Source organism: Tubulanus polymorphus, chromosome 5 (assembly GCF_964204645.1).
Source record: "Tubulanus polymorphus chromosome 5, tnTubPoly1.2, whole genome shotgun sequence".
In the NCBI taxonomy this organism is placed as follows: domain Eukaryota; kingdom Metazoa; phylum Nemertea; class Palaeonemertea; order Tubulaniformes; family Tubulanidae; genus Tubulanus; species Tubulanus polymorphus.
Window position 1 is genome coordinate 640,663 of NC_134029.1, and position 21,375 is coordinate 662,037.

The window sequence follows — 21,375 nt, forward strand, 5'->3', positions numbered from 1 at the left end:
CCGGGGTCATTATCATCCTCCATCTCGCGAACCCGCGCCCCTTATACAGCCGCCCCCTGGTGACTGCAGATAAAACAGACAATTACCCCCGCATTAGACTATTGATTTTATTCTGTTTAGAATCTCTCGTATTGTACTCGTGTGAATTCGGAGTCGCGGAATTGAAAGGAAATAGTTTCGACTCGGAATGAAATCATCAACACTTCATTTCCTGGTTTCAGATGCGATTCGTGAAATAGTGATTTCAACAGAAATTCATTCGAAGAATTGCTGAAAAACAAAGCGTATGATGCAATGGAGAGGCGCAGCTCATCGAGCGAGATATAACATTGGAAATCATTGTATATTCTGAAGATATTCGAACTCAGTTCCATGTTGTAAAGTCTAAATTAGTTCATTCACAATATTCAACTCAAAACAGTGGAACAGGTGCCCGTATCCTGATATATCACGACATCTGATATTCTCTGAGCCAACTTCAGATATAAGTCCAGATATTTTACGATATTTGAACACGGTAGATCAAAAATGCCGCTGGGTCCAGTTCCATAGTTCTGAGTTGATCCAGAGTTAAAGAGCTCTTATCGAAAATGAACTTATTTCAATTCAGACCTAACTTTTAATGTGGAACTTTATCTACCCGTAAGTTATACGTATATCATAAGCTCTGATTGCTGTTTTTTTTAATCTATTCTGAAGATATTCGAACTCAGTTCCAAAAGCTCAGATTTTGTTTTTTAAAGTACACCAGAAATCACTTGGTTTTCAGCGGTTGAAAAAACCCGAGTTCTATATACGTGTGAAAAGGTGAGAAAATAATTCTGAAAAAAACTCAGTTGATGTTAGTTTTGCCTGCGTCAGATAATTAACGTGCAGTAGATTATCTCGACTCTCACTCTAACTGTAATTATACTGCAGCTACATTAATCAATTATTCAAACCAACTTTTCTGCATCGATACAACCTTCAGATTGCATCCATCAGAAAGGTTGATTCTCGGCAGGAAATTAAAAAAGAAACAGCTTTTAAAAATCTGAAAATCATATTTATAATTTTGAGATAATCGCTCGCATTCAATAACAGTCAGTGTAGTTCTACTTAAAGCGGCATGGTGGCGCTGGTAGTCTTTGTTTTTCCTGTGAAATAAAGAAGGCAAACTTTTGAAAAGTTTTCTAACTTGAATTTTCGATTCTTGCGATTAAAAACCATCTCATATTAAGCTGCTATATATCATAGTTTTCATTCAATATTTGATATTCGACGACCATGTATACTGATTGGTTGATCTTTGCTTATCTTATACATATCCAAAACCGGTTAAATATGATAATCAAGCGATGGAACGCTATTTGATATTGTATTTATGAAACTGCGAGATAAGCAATAGAAATGTTTATTTGTAATAAACCTGGATGACGAAAACGCGTGTGGTTTAGAATTAAACATGTTTCACGACGGAGACTAATTCATATTTAACGCTAACATCACACAATAACCACCGCGAACTGCGGCGTATCCGGTATCGGCGAAATGTCATATCGTGAAAATCGAATTTCATCGGCAAAAACACGAACCTGAAAAGAGAGGCGGAATATGAATGAAGCGGCCCTTGAAGTGAGTAGTCCTAGTTTAGTCAATAACGGCTGTAAACGAACCCCTTCACATCTGAACAGCATTGATAATTATTTGCTTAGAGATTTCTATGGGATAAAAACCAATTGTAATATGCGAGACACGCGTCACGTGGTTTCCGGTGTCGTTGTGAATTTCAATACGTAACTGTTAAACAAAGGGACACTTTACTCTGATGCGAGGCTGATGGGAGGGAGAGGGAACCAGGGAGATGTAGATGGAGAGGGGACCAGGGAGATGGGCAGGAAGAGGGAGAAGGTCCAGGTACAGGGTGGAGGAGCCAGGGATAGGGCGGAGGAGCCAGGAAAAGGTGGAGGAGCCAGGGAGATTCATTCATGATGTACTACTGTTGTTTACGGTAGAATCGCGTGACGTCGTAGTTTCGCCCCCTTACCTCCTCACCTCCTCGCACCTCCTCGCACCTCCTCAACTGAACGAGAACGAACCTAGAACCGGCGCGATCCAGTCACAGTTAATTATACCGTATTGTTTTTTGAGTATCATTACGCGTGAACGTAGATCATTGCGACCTGGGGAATACGTGTTATAACCGGACTTACTCTTAAACATGCACTGATGTCATTAGTTTAGATTTAATAAGATCGTGCCAATTACCCGCGCTATGGACAGTGCAGTTCATTCTATGCGTCATCACACTTCCGCCGTCCACAGTCGAGTTGCTGTTCCGTGTTTTAGCTTTTAGTCCGAATATCACGCACCAGTTTTACAACTATGAATTCTGGGTCCTGCCTTACGAAAAATTTCAATCTCAAATTTCAGGTTTAGATGCTTTTGGTTACTTCATGTTTTCAACGAGGACAACAATTCAAGCTTTACCGTCTTAAGCCTTAACTCTTTCATGAAACTGGACGCTGTATGTCTCTGGATGGGTTAATATTAGATTAGTATAGTAGTTTGTTTGTCACCATCAATATGTAAAAATTAGAAATAAGACAATGATGTGACAGGAGCCTGAGCAGAGCCATAAAGGCTGTATAACCAAAAGGATGTTCAGATACCTTGACATGAACTAGATTAGCTATAATGGAACCACAACGAACTTAGATCGATTCTAAATATCTCGCATTATGCTGCTGAATACGTTTTAACAGCGAACCGGGCCCGGAACAGGGTTCGTGTTGAGCTATAACCCTCAACATTCTCACATACAAAACAACTTCAGTTTATAATTGGGCACAACCACGTATAAATTGATGACTGTTTTTTTTTTAAATCGAAAGACACTTTTTCATGAATATTTTTTGGAGAAGTGAAAGAAGCTACAGTTGTTGGCTGCAAGATCCGTTTGAGAAATGTTTTCAGAAATGTTGCCGATTTTCTGAACGATAGTTCAAGCGGAAAGATGATATACATCACGGTAGAGAATGTGCATCTTTTCAGCTCTGGGAATAAAATAAAACAAAATCAGACAAGATAAAAAAAAAGACAATCGCTTCATTGAGGAAGAGAGAAAAACAATGAAAAGCCTCAGAGATTAAAACGTGCGCCATTTTAATAAACAGTAAATGAGATCTGGAGGGAAATCACTGTAGAAATTAAGCATTATATTCATCTCAAACTTAAACCTTCTGGCAACAACCGATTTCAAATCACAGAAAATACATAATTAGTTCTTTATTTTCGAAAGATATAAAGGTTTTGGAGACATTCGAATTGAAAGGAATTTAAATTTATCCGATGGCAACTAGAAATTCGTTGTTACTGTCACGTTCGTACAAGTTAATAAGATCACTCATACCCCGACTACATTTCAAATAATATCATTAAACCCATAGGTTTTTAGGGAAATTTTTATTTTTCTAACAATTTTTTCTCGAACATACTGTAGACACTCCATTTCCTGTAATAATCACTAGTATTGTGTTCAGGCCTAATAATTAAGTTCTATTTACAAATCTCCGATATCTTTGTTTACATGTATGGAAACATGAGTCACTTTTCTTCATTGACTTTTGGAGTCCACGATTCAATGGAAAGATTGAACTCAACTAACTGGATGTTTTGGCGATCTTTCAATTCAGTTTAAAACGGATTAAAAATCGATGTTATAAGTCGTGAGATACACAATATCTACACGTGTATGATGAATATACGAGAAAATCCAGCAATTATTTCAGCCAAAAATATGTTATTGAATAAATGTGTACTGATCAGGCGTACTTATACAGTTTAAGAAATAGAAAGAATCTTTGGCTTACCCGAATACAGGAAGCTGATGTAGAATTTCTAAGATATTATGTAGGATTAAAAGCCCTATCGCATCACTTTGATGAAAAACGATATTTAAGGCCTAAACGCTTGTCATTTCTCGTAATTCATACGTGGCAAACTGAAACGGGCCAGAATCAGAAATAACAGTTTCACATTGCTGTTAATATTAGACGAGCGTTGCTATCTCTAGTTTCTTTGTGGCAATGATTTTGTTTATGTCTCTGAGCTCCGATTTCGCGGAAGACTTTTCCCCACCATTAACCGGTGTTAAAACGGTTATACAATGAAGTTACAAAAAAAACACATTAAATCTAGGCCTTAAACGAAATGACTCCCGAATTTAAAATGAGTTTTGATATGTTTATATAAGCCTTTTCTTTAAATGAGGATTATGTCTAATGCCGAAACATAATCTTGAAAAAGAAAAACTGACTTATATATCTTAAGTATATTTTATTCATTTTTAGCAAGGGGATTATAGGCATCACTGATAAACCGAATAAACCATAGTTCTTAAATCAGAGATATGGTCGCTTCCTCTCCCTCTCCTCCTTCTCCTCCCTCTCTCTCCCTCTCTCTCTCTCTCTCTCTCCCTCTCTCTCTTCGATATTAAATAAATTGATTATCACGGGTAGGATTTTCTCAGCTGGCAGATGGAATAGAAAGTGACGGCATTTTGAAAATGACTGATTGTTGTTTTGGCTGCTGATCGTATCAGAAATTTTAATTAGCCGGAATCCATTTCGGTTTTAGATTGATAAAATGGGGATAGAGCGGCTGTCAGGCGTAATACACACAAAGCGCAGTAGCATGACAGTCCAATTATAGAATTTAATGTTACAGTAATCAATTCACAGTCAATTTCTCCGTCGGCTGCGGCCGCCATTACACAGTTTACAACGGTAAAATATATATAGAGCGTTTGAAATATACAAAGAGCGTTTAAAAAAATTATTCGCTGCGAGTAGGGTTCGAACCTACGCGGGAAGATCCCATTGGATTTCAAGTCCAACGCCTTAACCACTCGGCCATCGCAGCTTGGTGACGGATCCAAAGGGCAAGGACGTTGGATTTGGACGGAAGTCGATGTGGCGACAGATCAAAATGAGTCCATCTCTAAACTCAGGTGGGTGTGGCAAAGGAGTGCTGTTCTTTTGACCGGTCCGAGATGTCTCAGAATAGACGTTTTGTAAAGATCTCGATGTCACGAAGACACCAATAAAAGAAAGATTTGATTTTTTTAGACTCAGTAACTCAGTTGATAATTCCGTTGATCAGATGCCAAAAAATACTTGTCACGCTTATATGATGATAATTGATAGGTTCATATTGCTGTGATGTTTGTCAGTTCCACGATGTGACATACATCGCTAGAGTATCTATCCATCCATCAGAACTAACAATCTATCACTTTCATTTCATCTTGAATCTAAAACCAACACTTTGTGGCGGTTTGTCTCATCTGAAGCAGGCTTCAGTTGATGTCATATTATTTCAAAAACGGCCTCTTCACGTCTTCATTAAATTTGATGAATTAATATTCATCTAAACATTGGTTTTTGTAGAATATGCTTCATCTTTCGTTCGATCGATCGATGGCCAACAGTTATTAATTACTTCTTTCAAGTACACGCCAGTCTCGTACAGAGACGCGCACTCTGATATGTGATGTTCAAATGTCTATGTTTGAAAACGCTGTCAATGATTTATATATGAGAGAATCATGATGTTTTACTTCCTCAACTTCTACATTTAGAACTCGGTCGGGTGAAGATGACGATGTTTGCGGGGGCGCGCGTGTTCTTTATAGCTTATCAGTGATCACCCCAGTTCCCGTGTGGACACGTACAGGGGTCCCAATGTTTGTTAGTGGACCACTTTCCTTCTTGTCCGTGTATAATGAAAATTCCCAACCTATTTATAGCAATATCAGAATCAATGGGTAGTGGGGCGCATGGGGGGAGGGGCGGGACGGGTAGTGGGGCGCACGGGAATAGGGGCGGGTAATGGGGCGCACGGGGAGGAGGGGGGCGGGACGGGTAGTGGGGCGCGCGGGGAGAGGAGACGGGACGGGTAATGGGGCGCACTGTGCTTCAGCAGCAGATGGCTAATCAGTATTTTCGAATCGATCTTATACAGGATGATTAAGAGCTGTTTACTCGTCGATAAGCATCAATAGAATCTACGATAGCGTCTTTACGATTATGATTAAAGGAAATTAAGAGATGATACTAACTGCGCGCTATAGAGCATCCTACAACCCGTTATAAATCACGATTAGATTACCCCGCGCGCGACGCCTACAGGCAATACAGGAAGTCACGTGACGTATTTCCGGTATCAATCAAAACAGTTTGATAGTTGTCGTTTGGCAGAGAAGGCGATGACGCCTGAGCCTCATCTGAGAATCCTCCAGCCCCTGTATACTGATAGATAGTCGAACCTATTTATCCCGGGTCATCGTGATGTAATGTTTTATGGGCTGATAAACTCGGTGATAAACTATCTTCGTGTCGTTTATAGCGTCGATAAGATCTGTTCTATAACTTAGTGCACGCCGTGTTCCAGACAGTACTCAGCTGGAATCTATAATTACTAGTAATTATACATCTCACGAGTCTCGAGCTGAAAACTGTCTTTTTATCTCTTTAGATCAAAGGCCAGTATTTGAATTCAATATGTGCTCAAATTTCAGATCAACAGTTCAAATTCCATAGGGGCAGATGCCTAGTCTTTCCAGTTTCACAGTTTTGGGTTAGAATTTTACCATAGAGAAAAAAACAATTGGATAATACGTTTTTTTCACTAACTGACTGCGGTACCGGGCCGTCACGTGACACTTTGATAACAAGGCCTGATGAATTTTGTTTTTAATATCTGTGGAATTGAGGGATTTGTAATCGTTAATCATCATTCAATATCCATTAACAGAGCGAAAAATTCGATGATACCTAACTCGAACCTCGATGGTAAAACTAGGCTCGAACCCGGGACAGACGCGCTAACTATTCAGCCGTCTAGTCAGTGTGATGAACACTCGGGTGTATACTGACTCTATTCGTTAAACCCCCAAAGGTCAGTTTTATAGATTGGTATAACCCGGGGGCTAACTCATTTGAAATTGAATTGCGTTAGCCCCCGGGTTAAAGGTAATACTAGTCTATAAAGCCGGCCCCAAGTGTTCACAATATAACATAATGTGAACATAGATTATCATATCTATCGTTTTGGGACTAAAGTTTTGGGACTTATCAATTTTTCGATGATTTCGAAATGTAATGCTTATTCTTTGTCTAAAACTTCTTCACTATTTTCCCTGAAAACACTTTTACTTTCGCACCGATTTGGAACATGAATCGTCGGTATTGGAAAGTCTCGTGACGCTGACGTCATCCCTAATTGGAAAATCTTTAATTTGCGGCGGTGCGCTCTTCAAAAAAATAAATCGGAAAAAGTTTAATAATCTCAAACGAAGAAGTTTATATTTCAAAGCTTTATCGTGAATATGCTATGGCTTCCTTTAATACGGTAGTAAACACACGCTATAAAAGTGATCATCTCGACGGCAATTAATACGACAATCTTCCCGCCAGCTACACCTGTTTTTAATGAATAAAAATCAAGCTTTTTGATAATTAGTGTCGCACAATATTGAAATCGTAGCTCGAGGATTGTAAGACTGTTTTTATAAAAAGTTAATCAACGTTCGACAACGGACATCAAAAGATTGTTAATATTCGGTATCCAGGTATGCGAGGATACATTCAAACATGTATCCATCAATAGTACATGTTTTGATATATTCCAGGTGAAGTTCTGAACACACGGGATTAGTTTTTAAAAGTGAGCTGATAAAATGTCTAATATCTGATATTTTTCGTTCTTTTTCAATTAGGAAGGTCTCAGGTGAAATACTGAACACACGTGAAGTGTTGACGATAGACAATATTGGAAGATTGTTGATGAAGTATCGAATGTCTGATGGTATCAGGTAGGAGTCTGTCTGGAAGTGGCGCTGATACATGTATCAGTGCAACTTCCAGACAGACTGCTGTCTGATGGTATCAGGCAGCAGTCTGTCTGGAAGTGGCGCTGATACATGTATCAGTGCAACTTCCAGACAGACTGCTGTCTGATGGTATCAGGCAGCAGTCTGTCTGGAAGTGGCGCTGATACATGTACCATACCAACCCTTCGATACACTTATATATGAAATACAAAATATATAATCTGGTGACGAAGAAGGTGTATATATGTGAGAGAGATTTTTCTTAAATCTGAAATTTAAGGCCTATTTTTGGTCGCGATATTTCTACACACACACGGTGACAAATACGAATCTGCTGTCTGTAAATAATTGACGAAAACATGATTGTGACTGAGGATGAAACGATGAATTCCACGATGAATTTATACTCCTTACGATATTACTCCACGTGGGATGAATTTCAAAACCATAACGCGCTGAAAGGAACTTCGATGCGAGAAAGACCCGACATTCTAAATATTTAAGTCTTTTGTATCAGCATCAGATTCGATACCGAGGATGAAAAAGATATTTCTATTGTTCGCAGTCTTTCCTGTCTGGTTTTTCCTAATTAATCAGGTTTATTGCGGTGCTTAGTGCGTTACGGCCAACAGCATCTGACGCAAATCAGATTACATAATCTTAACAAATTTAAAAGATACAGACTAATCAACTTCTTCTCGCTGACTGGTAATTTGATACGTATCGATTTTCCGCAATGATATATCGATATGTTATGATAAAGCTATTTTGAGATAGCGAAATTATTCAGATCCCGTTGAGAAATATTTCTTTTCTGGCGACCTGCGAATTCTTAACCGAAAACAATATTTTCACTAACCGAGTGTGAACCCGTTATTCAAGCCCGGATGATCTAATTATTATCATATGATCTTTTATGATCGTATTACATAAATCTAGAAAATGCTGATATTTTGCGTGATGAAATCCTAGAGATATGATGAGATATTAGCTGGAAAGGTTTGAGAAGTTTCGTGTCGAACTAATGTTCACGTCATGACTTTTCATCACGATTTTCTTATAAAAATATCATGTTTCTGTCAACCTATAAAAGGTGATATCTAGTGAAACCTTCTCCGTGCAGCCCTTCTTGCGTCTAACATGTCTAAACTGTTTTCACCTCAAATTTATGCTAAATATCTGAAATTATAGCTTGCAGTCTTTGTGCATTTGTTATTCATCATGTTCATTTATCTAGAGGTGCCGTTCTTAAAAGTTCTAACCAGCCTCAGTAATACCATAGTTTATACCCTGGTTTGTCCACGATGGAATCAAGTTCGATGTTGAATTTTTTACTTTATTGATGAAATTGTAGTAATATTCGCCTTGACCTTTAAGCGGTCTGTTTGGACTGAGAGTTTCTATATTCTACTTCTACCTCTACCAATTTATGGCCACCATCAACCAGTTGATGATTTTGCCATCGAGAGGTGCATGGATTTTTTTCTTTTATTCCTATATATCGTAGTTGTTTGACTTGTTTGTATCAGCGGATTTTCTCCTTGTTCGCTCTCATCACCATCTCGCTCTCTCTTTCACTCTCTTTCACTCTCTTTCACTCTCTTTCCTCTTATCTACCTCATGAAGGTCGATTATCGGTTTGTATATGAATTGAGATATAGTAGACGTCAGAAGCTGGGGTGATCTATTACAAATTGGCGGCGTACGATCTAATCAAAATGACTGATGATGAGCACATTAAAAGTTCCCAGTAAGAAAATTCATTTACTGATGATTTATGAGATTGATTTGAGATGACGTAACGCTAACTTATTGAGTTTATTAGTGCAAGACACTTCAATAGTTCATTAGTGTGAAAATCAATTTAATACATGTACATGTACATGTATACACGTATCACTGAACATGTTATACATAGAGATGATCATTTACAGGATCAGTGGCTTCTTGTCCTAAAGACTTCCTAAAGAGGCTAATAGAGGTTCTTCGTGCAGCACCATAGGCTTGGAATAAAGCTTTTCACGAGTTTATAATGAATCCTTTGCAACTAAGAACCAGTTTAACGACAACAGATCATTCTGAAGTCAATCTAACCGCTTTAATACCAGTCTTATTAAGCTCATTTTAACCGCTTCGATAGGATTTTGGTTCACGAATATCTTACATCTTGGTCTAACAACCTAAGACCAGTCAGCCAAACACGACCACAAGTCGTCATGCGCAACTATCTAGTTATTGTAAGTTCGGATATCATAGACGTGGATCGAGATTTCATAACGTTACGAATATAACGATAATATCTAGATTCATCAATGTATTTGTAGCCGGGTTTACGTCGGAAGAGGCAGAGAAGAAAAGGTCCTAATTTAGCTCCAAACATCTCAGACACATCTGCAATCAGAGTCCAATCTATACATCTATTGTATGGATGTATATGTTTTATCAAAGATAATGAGCAATTCTGTGGCGCACCTTTTTTGTTATGCGCCACAGCTTCCCGTACCAATAAAAGTTATCAATTCAAGTAACTCTTTTTTATACAGTCGCTTATTGTGCGTCGGTACTTGAATAGCGAAGAATAAATACTATTACATATATGAGCGATGATTGTATGCCTCGAGGGTTTATTTCTATTTCCTAAGTTCTGATTGCCTGTCTATCTTATGTATGTGACACGAAATACCTAGGGGATACCTTCTCCTCTCGCTTATAACATAGCAGCATGTCACACAGTATGAACACTGTGTACTATAGACCTACAGGTGTCTCATTCAAAGGGTTACTGCGCAACATCCATAGATATATAACCCTCCAATAAATCCCCCTATGACGTCATCAAGTTACTTTTGATACACAAACCTTCCCAGAAACGATGCCTGTCTCTAAAAATCCCCATATGACATCATGAACCATTCCATAAAAGATGGCTGCTTCCTAATCCCCCTATGACATCATGAACCCTTCCATAAAAGATGGCTGCTTCCTAAATCCCCCTATGACATCATGAACCCTTCTTTAAAAGATGGCTGCTTCCTAAATCCCCCTACGACATCATGAACCCGTCCATAAAAGATGGCTACTTCCTAAATCCCCCTGTGATATCGTCAATCCCCTGCAGTTCAGCTGTGTTGAAAAATCTTCTTTCAATATTTCATATCAACGGAAAGATGAACGTTCGTTATTTCGACAGAAAACAAAGATCAGATATCAGCGATTCAGCTGAGCTTCTGCCGGTTTGATTTCAAATTCAGATTTCAGAAACTGCCAATTTGTTATCTTTGGTTGAGTGTTTTTAAATTATCACGCGTCTTATTTCGCATCAGCGCTCGCGTTCGCTCGTTTATACCCACAGTGAAAGTCGATCTGAGACCGGAATTTTAAACTGCTAATGAACACGTTTTGTAATACAAACGGTGACACCTCGTTAATTACTAAGAGTCAAGGCGAAGCGAGGCGTCGCAAACCTGATCTAGTGTTTCTGATCTGAAATCAGTGAACCTCGACACACTCATTGCCGAATGTGTGGTGACGTCACGCGGTATTGAGAACGAGTCCGTGTTTTATAACCATAATGTAAAATTCCATGACGACATGAAATAAACTACATGTACTGACATTTTGGAATCTTTTGTTGTTGTGGAATTTTTCTTTATAAACTGCACAGATTGTCTGACGCCGTAGAGTCCAAGATTTCGGCATGACAAATCACCTACGATGCCATGTGACCGTAGCCCGGTTAGCTCAGTCGGTAGAGCATCAGGCTTTTAACCTGAGGGTCCTGGGTTCGAGTCCCATACCGGGCGGCGAAATCTTTTTTACGATTGAGACAAACTCTTAGCATACTCGAAAAAGATGTTTTTTTTATTTAGTTTTGAGAAACAGAATTGTAGATATATACTTGTAGCGAGCAGTCTGAGCGATGACTGATCAATGTGAGTTATAAAGAATCTATCGGAGCTGTTTATAATTAGTCTCCTCTTCGAATCGTTAAAAACAATTCTTCAGATGTCGTTTTCTAGCGCACGGCATCTGATTCACGTTATTCAGCTCAGGTGTTAGACCAGTTCGTTAATGAAATTATGTCTTAAGACGGCTATTTTTGAATGAATTAGTTGATTACGTATGTCGGGCTAAGACTGAATGAATCCTGCGGGAACATTATGAACATCATCGCTACCTTGAACATTAATGTAATAGTAGTGAAGTTATACTAATTGAATTAACTGATATCTCTCTGGGAGACTGCGGAGACCGCGAGCGTGTGTGTCTGTCTCCGTCTTCTAGCCATACGGCGACTTCTCAACTCACCGTATAAATCTATATTAATTGAATTAATGCTAGCTAGATACGGTATACGGATTCTATGCGGGTTTTGTGACGGTTCTGAAAGGAATCTCTACCGGTTCTAGTGAGGATTCTACAGTGCAGGTTTCGGCGCGGATTTGGCCTGTTGCTGGTTCCTTGACGACTATTTGTGCCAAATTTGGTGCGGGTTATAGTGTTTTCACGTCACGTTGTAACTCTGGTAACTCTGGTAACACCAACCCATCGGATCGGACCAATCCATACTCTCTGGCACGGATCTGAATGAAGAAGTTTCAGATCTTCCACCCCTGACACTCAGGGTTAGAGTAAGTACCATGCCAAATGCACATGGTTCGCTCAGTCCATAATCATGCGTTTTGTCTCCTAGATAAAGATCGGTCTTGTGACAGCTGGCTAAGGAGTCGAACCGGATGCAGAAACTGAGTGGTTTCCGTTTATTGGAAAATACACAACTTCAGTTGGAATCCCATATTAATTATCAGTATATATCAAAATTGTCACCCGCGATTAAACATAGGTGAAAGTTCATGTTCAAAATCATACGACGGATATACATTATCTAGAACGGTCAATGTGGTCACTGTCACAAACCGGATGTATATCGTTCGGTGTCACATGAGCCCGGTTAGCTCAGTCGGTAGAGCATCAGGCTTTTAACCTGAGGGTCCTGGGTTCGAGTCCCATACCGGGTGCGGTTCCTTTTTTCTTTATTCATCCCAATGCGTGCGTTTGTCCAATGAAAGCTATTTCTATGGGAGGGATTGGGACATTTTACCAGTTTATCTAAGTTTCGACCCAGAGTTATACAGTTTTGCTGAATATTGATTCCATAGATAGGCTTTAAAATTTTAGACAAGTTGCCTTCCTTCGTCCTGACTGACAGTCGTTCGTAGCTTCCATTCTCATCAGAATCTATACCGGAACAGTTTGAATAACCACCACTAAGTTAAACGGGGTATCATCAATTAAACAGAGAATACACGATACAGTTAGTGTGGGTGTCGATTCTTCTGACCAAGTTCAATAAATAGAAAATGGCTTTTTACAGATGAATCATCCATTATATGAGAAACAGATCCTTTCTGTCAGTGACATCTGGTCACATGGCACTGCGCGCACACATCGGCGGAGCGGATATCGAATTCGGCGAATGCTCAAAATCGTATTCATGAGAAATTATCAGCCACTCGCGATCGAGCAACGAACCCGATCCAAATTGATGGGAATTACGTCTTTATCCGCGCGCTCGGGTCGTCTCGATAAAAAGATGGCGTCAATCTTTGGCCCCAGATGTCAACGGTTTTTACGCGGACGGAATTGACCGAAGAAATCAATTAACAGTTCATCTTCTAGGGTTACCTAGGAGACAAATTTGAGATGGCGTTTATTGTGAAGCCCGGGGGATGCTGCGCTTATGGCACGTGGTGTGTTTTAGCCCCGAGAGTCACAGATACTACTAGGTGTGATTTCAATGATGCTGGCGCTGAGTCAGGACGGCGAATTTCAGATGTAATATTTTTGGTATTTATGCATTGCATCCTCGGGCGATGTTTAAAGAGATGATCGCAGCAGCGCCAGATTCTTTTGAATAAATGAAATCATTACCGACGACAAATTATTCACTTCTGTTTCTGGCCCCTTTTACTGTTTGACACTACGAGTTCAAATCAGTGAATTTTCGTTCTGTTAACTCGAAATTTCGACGGAAATTGTGGAACTATTCTACAACAATCGTGGATTGAGAATTGAATCCACATTTAGAAATCCAAATACGCTAACGTCAACTGTTTTTATGACAAGGAGAACATCACTAATAACATTACAGAGGTTCAAGGAAATCGAACCTGGCAAATGAGGACCTAAAATTGAGACACTGTGATTTTCATCATGATTTTCTCTTTCAATGGATTATGATATTGAATATATAAACATAATTGTAGATATATTAATTTCTGAACTACTGTTGACCTGTTCGGTGGTTTATGAGGTGGAAATTATCAGCGAGATGAGCAACCATCATCAGAACGGCGTCTGCGGAGGTTGAAATGTCAACCATTACCGCAGCCCTGCAGGCGACGTGTGTATCTGTGGTCCTGTAACTGGCCTGACCAATGAAACCGTATACATCATAATATATAATGTTAGATCGATCAGTTGAGATGCATTGATCGCTTAAAGTAGCTGGACTTGGTTTACACAGGTGCAGCCATACTCGAAATACTCATTAGCTAAATGGAAAATACCCACTTTGTGACCCGCCAACCACCTCTCAGCCCAAGTCACTGATCATCCCTCCACTTGAAACGGTGCGCAGTAATCGCGTGCAACCAGTCCGCGATGAAACTTAGAGAACTTTTTGATACTCGCTGTTTACTGATACCTGATACACGACAGTGCCGAAAGGTCTGATTAACTACTATACAACGGACCTCGCAGGTAGCGAATGATAAAAAGCTAAGTCTAATCCTTCCCTTGAATAGGGGAAAGCGTCCGCGCAAAATAAGATCGTACATAACAAAAACTAGCAGTAGAATAGAATATCGGGTTTACAGTATGATACTCGCGGCTATCACAGTTATTGTTATATAGAGATTAACGGAGGAATTCTGTGTGCCGGTTTCATCTGTTTCTATGCGGTATTCGGTATCGTTAATTACCCCCCTATAACACACTATCAATAGTGTCTTCCACGGATTACTTTCTCACTGACACCAGCGGCTGGTTTTATAGACACCTAACTAATGCATTAACCTCGAGGAATATTTCAAAAATATTGCCGTTCCTTATTTCTAGTATCATCTTCATCATCATCATCATCATCTTCATCATCATCATCATATATATACGTATTACTTTGGTTAGTTATTTTTCGTACACCTCAGGTTAGGGATGTACACATTTTTAATCGATAACTTTGATCTCCGCACTTTCTGCACGTTCTACATCAGTTCATTATCTTTCACGCGGCTTTTAATTATTTCTGGACACGAGCGAAGAAACATTTCGCACGTAGGCGCGACGCTAAAAAATAACATTTTCTTATACGTCGGATTCTGGCTCCACCTGTCGGGGTGAGGGGTAGTAAGTATTTGCATATTAGATAATGAGCTTGTTTGGTAGTAATGACTATGACTCAACGACCATGAAATGCGTCCACGATACAAGTCCTCATCCGCGGAAAGACGCTACCTTTAATTAGTCATTAAGTCACATGTCTCCAGCTCCAGGTCATCGCTTAGGCATATTTTCATATTTGTAAACGTCGGTTATATAATAAAGGCGTCGGCTGGCTTTATGTGAACGAGTAGATGGCTATACAGCCCGGGGGTCTGTCTATCTATCTCTCGGTTAGAATGGTCACCCCGGGTAGCGGCGTTATATTAGTTTAATGCGGTATTTGCCTGGTTGGTCAGTCGCATGCTGGCGCATAATATCACTCGTCATCATCTGTGTCAGAAACACTTGGTGTTTTCCGCGCACGGACTTTCTGCGTTACTCGCAGGCGGGCAGTGGAATATTGTGTGCGTTACTCGCAGGTGGTCAGTGGACATCAGTCTCATCGCCATTATATCAGCTAACGGTGATTGAACCACTGTCTGTTAGCCACATATAAACACTATCATTAAACACACTCGGGCCCGGTTCTATGTCCATGGTTCCACGGGGTCCGTGATTTGGTACGGTCAAACTTGATTTAGGCATCATCCAATAAGTCATCACCTCACTTAAGTCGTCACTATTTGTTATTTGTATTTCCAATTCAATTTACTAAGTTTAAGTTGTCATTTGGATGAGTCTTTGAATTTAACCTCTACTAACCGTGGAACTGGATCCAGATAGTTGGACATTATTTCGGTTAACTGGGTTCAGAACCATCTTTGCGTGTTAGCAAGGGCCTTTAACGTCTAAGTACCCATTATCACCTCTAGTTCGTTGAGTGAACTTTGAAGATGAATTGATCATTGGTAAAAAGTGCAATCGTGTATTGAAGGGTACGGATGGGTATTGTGTTTGTTGTGCGTGTAACCAGGGAGATACAATTCCAGTATCCCAGGGCGAAATCCATCAACGCGTCAAAAGCTTTTAACCCGAGGCGACCTGCAACATTCTTTACTAAGACGCCGGATTATCCTCGACCAACGCGGATAACAGCACCATCGCAAAACTACATTTTATCTGCCTTATTTACAGCGGAAAATGCGCATTGTTGATTGGTGTTTGATCCCGTTTAGAGACAGACACTGCGGGCAGTTATATAACCGCCTGATCGTTATACCGGATGTTTAATCGTTATTGAGCATGCGCCTTCAGGATTCCGTGTTGCATGAATTCGAGGCATTTGTTTAAAAATATAATCCGATCAGGAGAGCGCCATACCTGACACAAACACAAAGATGACCACATTTCAATGGTCATAATTGTTCTGTGAACTGGTTGGCGTTTCGGCCGTTTACTGGACTGGTTAGCGTTGTGACCTTCCATTGGACTAGTTGGCATTATGGTCGTTCTATCGGACTGGTTGGCGTTGCGGTTATTCCATTATTGGACTGGTTGCCACCGTCGGTCTCGAATTGCAGGCTCCAATTTCCTGGACGTTTACGAAAGTAACATCAAACGTAGCATCGAAGAAAATCCATTTCACCGCTAGATTTCAAAGTACACTCAGATACGTGTAAAAAAAGAAAGTCGGATTCTGACGTTTTTTGATCGAGAAATCTAATAATAGCAATCGAAACTCTATTTGCTACTTAAAAGAAGTAATTCTATACGGCGCGGAGTGTCGGGCGGTTGTGGTGGTGGTGCACGCAGTTTTATTATCACTACAATCTGAAACATCTTTGAACACGAGTAAAAACATACAACTTTACAGCAGGAAACGCGTCGTGCATTTGTATGCATTGATGTCACAGACAAAATCGGACATCCGTCATTACAACGTGAATCCAAGCGTTATGTACAATTTACCCACCTGGCAACACAGATCAGGAAATAATTCAGCCAATAATGTCCTGCACGTGATTCGATTTTCAAAATAACCTCAGCATCGGTTTCTTGCCTCATCAGTGGTTAGAATCCGGTTACTGCACCGCCTTCAAGTGACCAACTCGAAGGAGATTCCATTCGAAACTGATTTTTCTACTTTAAGGCCCCTTCAAACGTGAAGTGGTTCTAGAGGTTAATGCAACTATTTAACTAAGACCTGGTTATGAACTAGTTTCATAGTTCTCGGGTTGAATCTGACTATTGAAAATGACGAATCTCAACTCGAAATTTCAACTTTGGAAGAACTGAGTACTCGAGATTCAGGAACCGCAAATTACTCTTTCTAACTAATTAAAATTTGAAATTTTCTAACCACAATTTCAGTTCTCATTTTAATACTCTGCCTGAAATACTTTTCAACGTATAAAATCGAGGTTTCTTTATAAAGAGTGAAGTTTTTTCTCAACCGCACCCAAACAGCTTTTAGCGTCACTTACTCGTTCACTCTCCTCTCTCCACCGCACATAGCCGCCATGTTGTATTCGGAAGTAAAGTTTATTACCACCGCCACTATAGTTAACATCACTCGCGTGCAGTTACTGTTCTTTTTACGGATTAACATGGTTTTCGTTTCAACGTAGATTTTTTCCCTCATAGAGAAAGAGGAGCGGTGAGCGCGCGTGCAATGTTTAGTCAGTCGGGGGTTGACAGTAATTATTGCGTGATCGCCGTGGTATCATTCAACATCAGTTACATTACTGACATCTTTCCGGTTTTACGGGGATACAACATATCATTGAACTGAAAAATATCATCAACCGAACACGCGAACTATGGAGAGACTCATACAAAAAAAAAACATTCATAGACGACGACGAATAGAGATTTAGAAAACCAGATTTTGGTAGGTGGGGTCCAAAATAAGAGGGAGGGTTTGTCTAGGTTAAAACGGCCTCGTCGAGCGAGGTTTTCGGTGTTAGAAATCCTTTTTAAACTACAGCCGTTGAAAATGTAATTCAACGATCCCTGTATTGACAAAAATGACGTTCTCAATAGGAAGACACGGTCCCAGACCCCGAGTACACCCCAAATATCCACCCCTGATAACCTATAGTCCTTACACCCGGGAAGAGAGGACGTTTTCACAGTTTTCCACATGTTCCTGTTATGCCGAGTGTGGCAAGAATCGCATTGTTTGCGGGCAGCATTTCGTTAAAAACATTTTCTGAAAAACGTATTTTTTGTTTTGTTGAAACGGATCGTTATGCCGTGTGCGTTGGGCCGGAAACCATGGTGACCAGAACGAGAGACTGAATTCTCTACAAAATAATCTTCAAGTTCATATTTCCAGATTTAATCTTATTGAATAATGCACAGAGAAGCAAACAACTTCAAAAGCATTTTAAATCGTCAGTGCACAATCCTCAACGATGATTCTTCACTTCTGCAAAAATCTTCTTGAAGTTTATACGGTTCAAACGTCATCAATCAGGAGGAGATAGTTCATATAATCTGCTTATAAAACATTAAACACACGAGGATTTTGAAAAGCAGCAGAAAATTGTAAAACCCTGAACACGCGACAACTTCAGAATCCCATCTCTGACGAGCCGGAATTTCCGCTTAACCGGTTCCGTACAGTGGCGCCACAAATAAAGCGATTCATTTAGAAATGTTTACTTAACGCGTAGGCCTACATTTCACCAAGAATCTTAGTGTCTGATGTACCACAGTTACACTAGGATCGTTAGAGCGACGGAGATCACCGGTGGAGACAACCACTGCCAGTGCTGGGTGAAGCCTACATACACCCGCCCACCCGAGTCACTAGTCACCACTTCACCGTCACTCGTCACTTCACCAGACACTAGTGCGATCACCGTGTGATGAAGAATAGATCTAATGTTATGATACAGGCATTGTGAGGTGTTGGGTCGTCTCGAAATTCCAACAGCACTCATAGAATTCAAAATTAAGACTTAGTTTGTATGCGAAACAGCGTAGTTTAACAGTAACCGTGGTGCAGTTGGGTTACATCGACTGAAACGGCCAGGTGATAATGATAAAGCTTTGTTTGAGACTTACTTCCAGGACTGTTGAGTCATAGTTACGTGTGTGACTACAATCATTGTAGCTTCAGTTGGATTCAGTTCTGATGAGAATTAACTAATTATTTCTTCTTTTTTTATTGGTAAAACCTGCTGACTAACTTCCCACAATGCTCTATATCCCAAACAGCGCGCAGTGCCGCCGCCGCCGCCGCCGCTGCTTGTAAGGGCTAGACGCACTTACGGAACAAATCCCTTGAAGTTGCGAGGCACGAAGCCAACGATGGGAGTTGTGGGGACCTCCATGTACCCGGACACCTGCTGTTGTTTACGTTCTGGAGTTGATTAATTCAGAATAAATTACTTAAAAATCTGACATATATTTAACCGAAACCTGCTTCAATTCAACCCCTTGATATTATTTCATTATATGAATTTTATTTCATAAGGGAACATTCATTTATTACGTACGCACAAAATTTGAATTTTCAACCCAACTCCCCCTCTGTACGCAAAATCGGCCATTTTTACATACATGTATACAATAAGCATTACAGTACGCAACTGCACTGACCCCTCCCCCTCCCCTAATGCTTATGTAATAAATGAATGACCACTAAGAAGCATTTTGCAATTTTTCAATCAATAGCTGATCAGATAGAACTTTACTTATCAATCGCATATATACAAAGTATGAGAGATTAAGAACATTGAGACAAAAGTGAACTGATTGCACTGAATATTTTGAAAATTTCTCACAGGCCCCAAACAGATATCAACCATTCTGTACTACTTAACGTATCACTTTTCTCTCTCAAAAGATTTGCCAAAGTTTGATCTAGATTCAACCATGAATTCGAAGAACCTTTTATAAATCTGTCGACACGGCTTAGAGAACTATAATTATTTAATCATTAGTTTCCAGACTGAGTAACATTGATCTATATTGATTACCGGGAAATCGCGTGTAATCGCTTTTAAAACGATTACGAATTCAAATCTTCTACGACTCGATCAGAATGTAACTAATCTCTGAAACACGGCAGGTACAACAACAAAAATAATCGGTGAAATATGAATTATTCAATCCAGCGACTGACTTTAACAGTAGATACTTCGGGTAGAGAAAGGATTATAGCGGATTAACGTCATGTTATATTTAATCCGTCAGTTTCCTCTGGACATTTTTGAAAATGAAATTGAAGTCTGACATTTCAAAATCCGCGAAATAAACCAAATTATATTACGTATATTAAGACGTATGATTTTGTAACGAGATATTTGTTTATTTATTTATTAGCAACAGTTTTACGGAATTATTATTATTAGTTTTTTTTCGATGGAACTGAGAGGGGGGATGGTGGCTAGGGAAGGGGAGGAGGGGAAACATTATTCACAAAAATGTTAATTGAAGATAGCAATATTCGTATCCTCTGAGATAAAAGCTCTTACTGTGTAAACGCCCCCTTAGATTTGCGGAATAACATGCCTTTATACAAGGGCTGATCCAGGGTATGTTCTCAATGCGAAAGAGTGACGGCAGCCAATCGATATTTGCATCCCCGACAAGGCGAGTACAGGGGCTCAATGCAAAACGAGATGTTTAAGAGGTCCTGCCCATCCAGGAAATCCTTAAAAAATAAGTCATAAGTGCTCTTTAAAATCTTACTTAAGATTTTTGCTGATTTTTAAGCGCGTTGAAAATTATATGGTGAAATTACTAGCCCTGAAGCCTGTTCCATAGTTCCAGTTGAAATCGGTTCATTTTACAGTTCAATTTTTGTTCATTTTTTCAGTTTATTTGTTGAACTCTCAAGTTAAACTTTACGTCAGGAAATCCAGGCCCATAATTCCGGATCCGACCCGATTCTGCCGTTGGAATAGTATTTCATATCACGGGATAAAAGATAATTGATTTCGATCTACCATTTCTCAGAAAGACGTAATCGAGAGAGTTAAGCCTACTGTATGTTCCTGAAGAGATACTGTTACTGCAGTAAACACGTGTATCGTTAGTCATTTCTCTTATTACACACGTAAAATATGATCGGGTAATTATTTTTTGAAATGAATCTAATTTAAACAGCGGCCTCTCCGTACTGTCGTGTGTAGCGAGCGTACCCTGGCAACTGGGGGTTCATGGTA

At 39.8% G+C, this 21,375-nt stretch overlaps 3 non-coding genes across 3 annotated transcripts; 2 read left to right on the forward strand and 1 right to left on the reverse strand.

The window, feature by feature from the left end:
• Positions 1-4,820: 4,820 nt before the first annotated feature.
• Trnas-uga (transfer RNA serine (anticodon UGA)) lies at positions 4,821-4,902 on the reverse strand. The gene has a single exon. It is a non-coding gene; the product is annotated as a tRNA-Ser (tRNA).
• Positions 4,903-11,603: 6,701 nt separating this feature from the next.
• On the forward strand, positions 11,604-11,676 carry Trnak-uuu (transfer RNA lysine (anticodon UUU)). The gene has a single exon. It is a non-coding gene; the product is annotated as a tRNA-Lys (tRNA).
• A 1,142-nt stretch (positions 11,677-12,818) lies between these two features.
• On the forward strand, positions 12,819-12,891 carry Trnak-uuu (transfer RNA lysine (anticodon UUU)). The gene has a single exon. It is a non-coding gene; the product is annotated as a tRNA-Lys (tRNA).
• Positions 12,892-21,375: the final 8,484 nt, after the last annotated feature.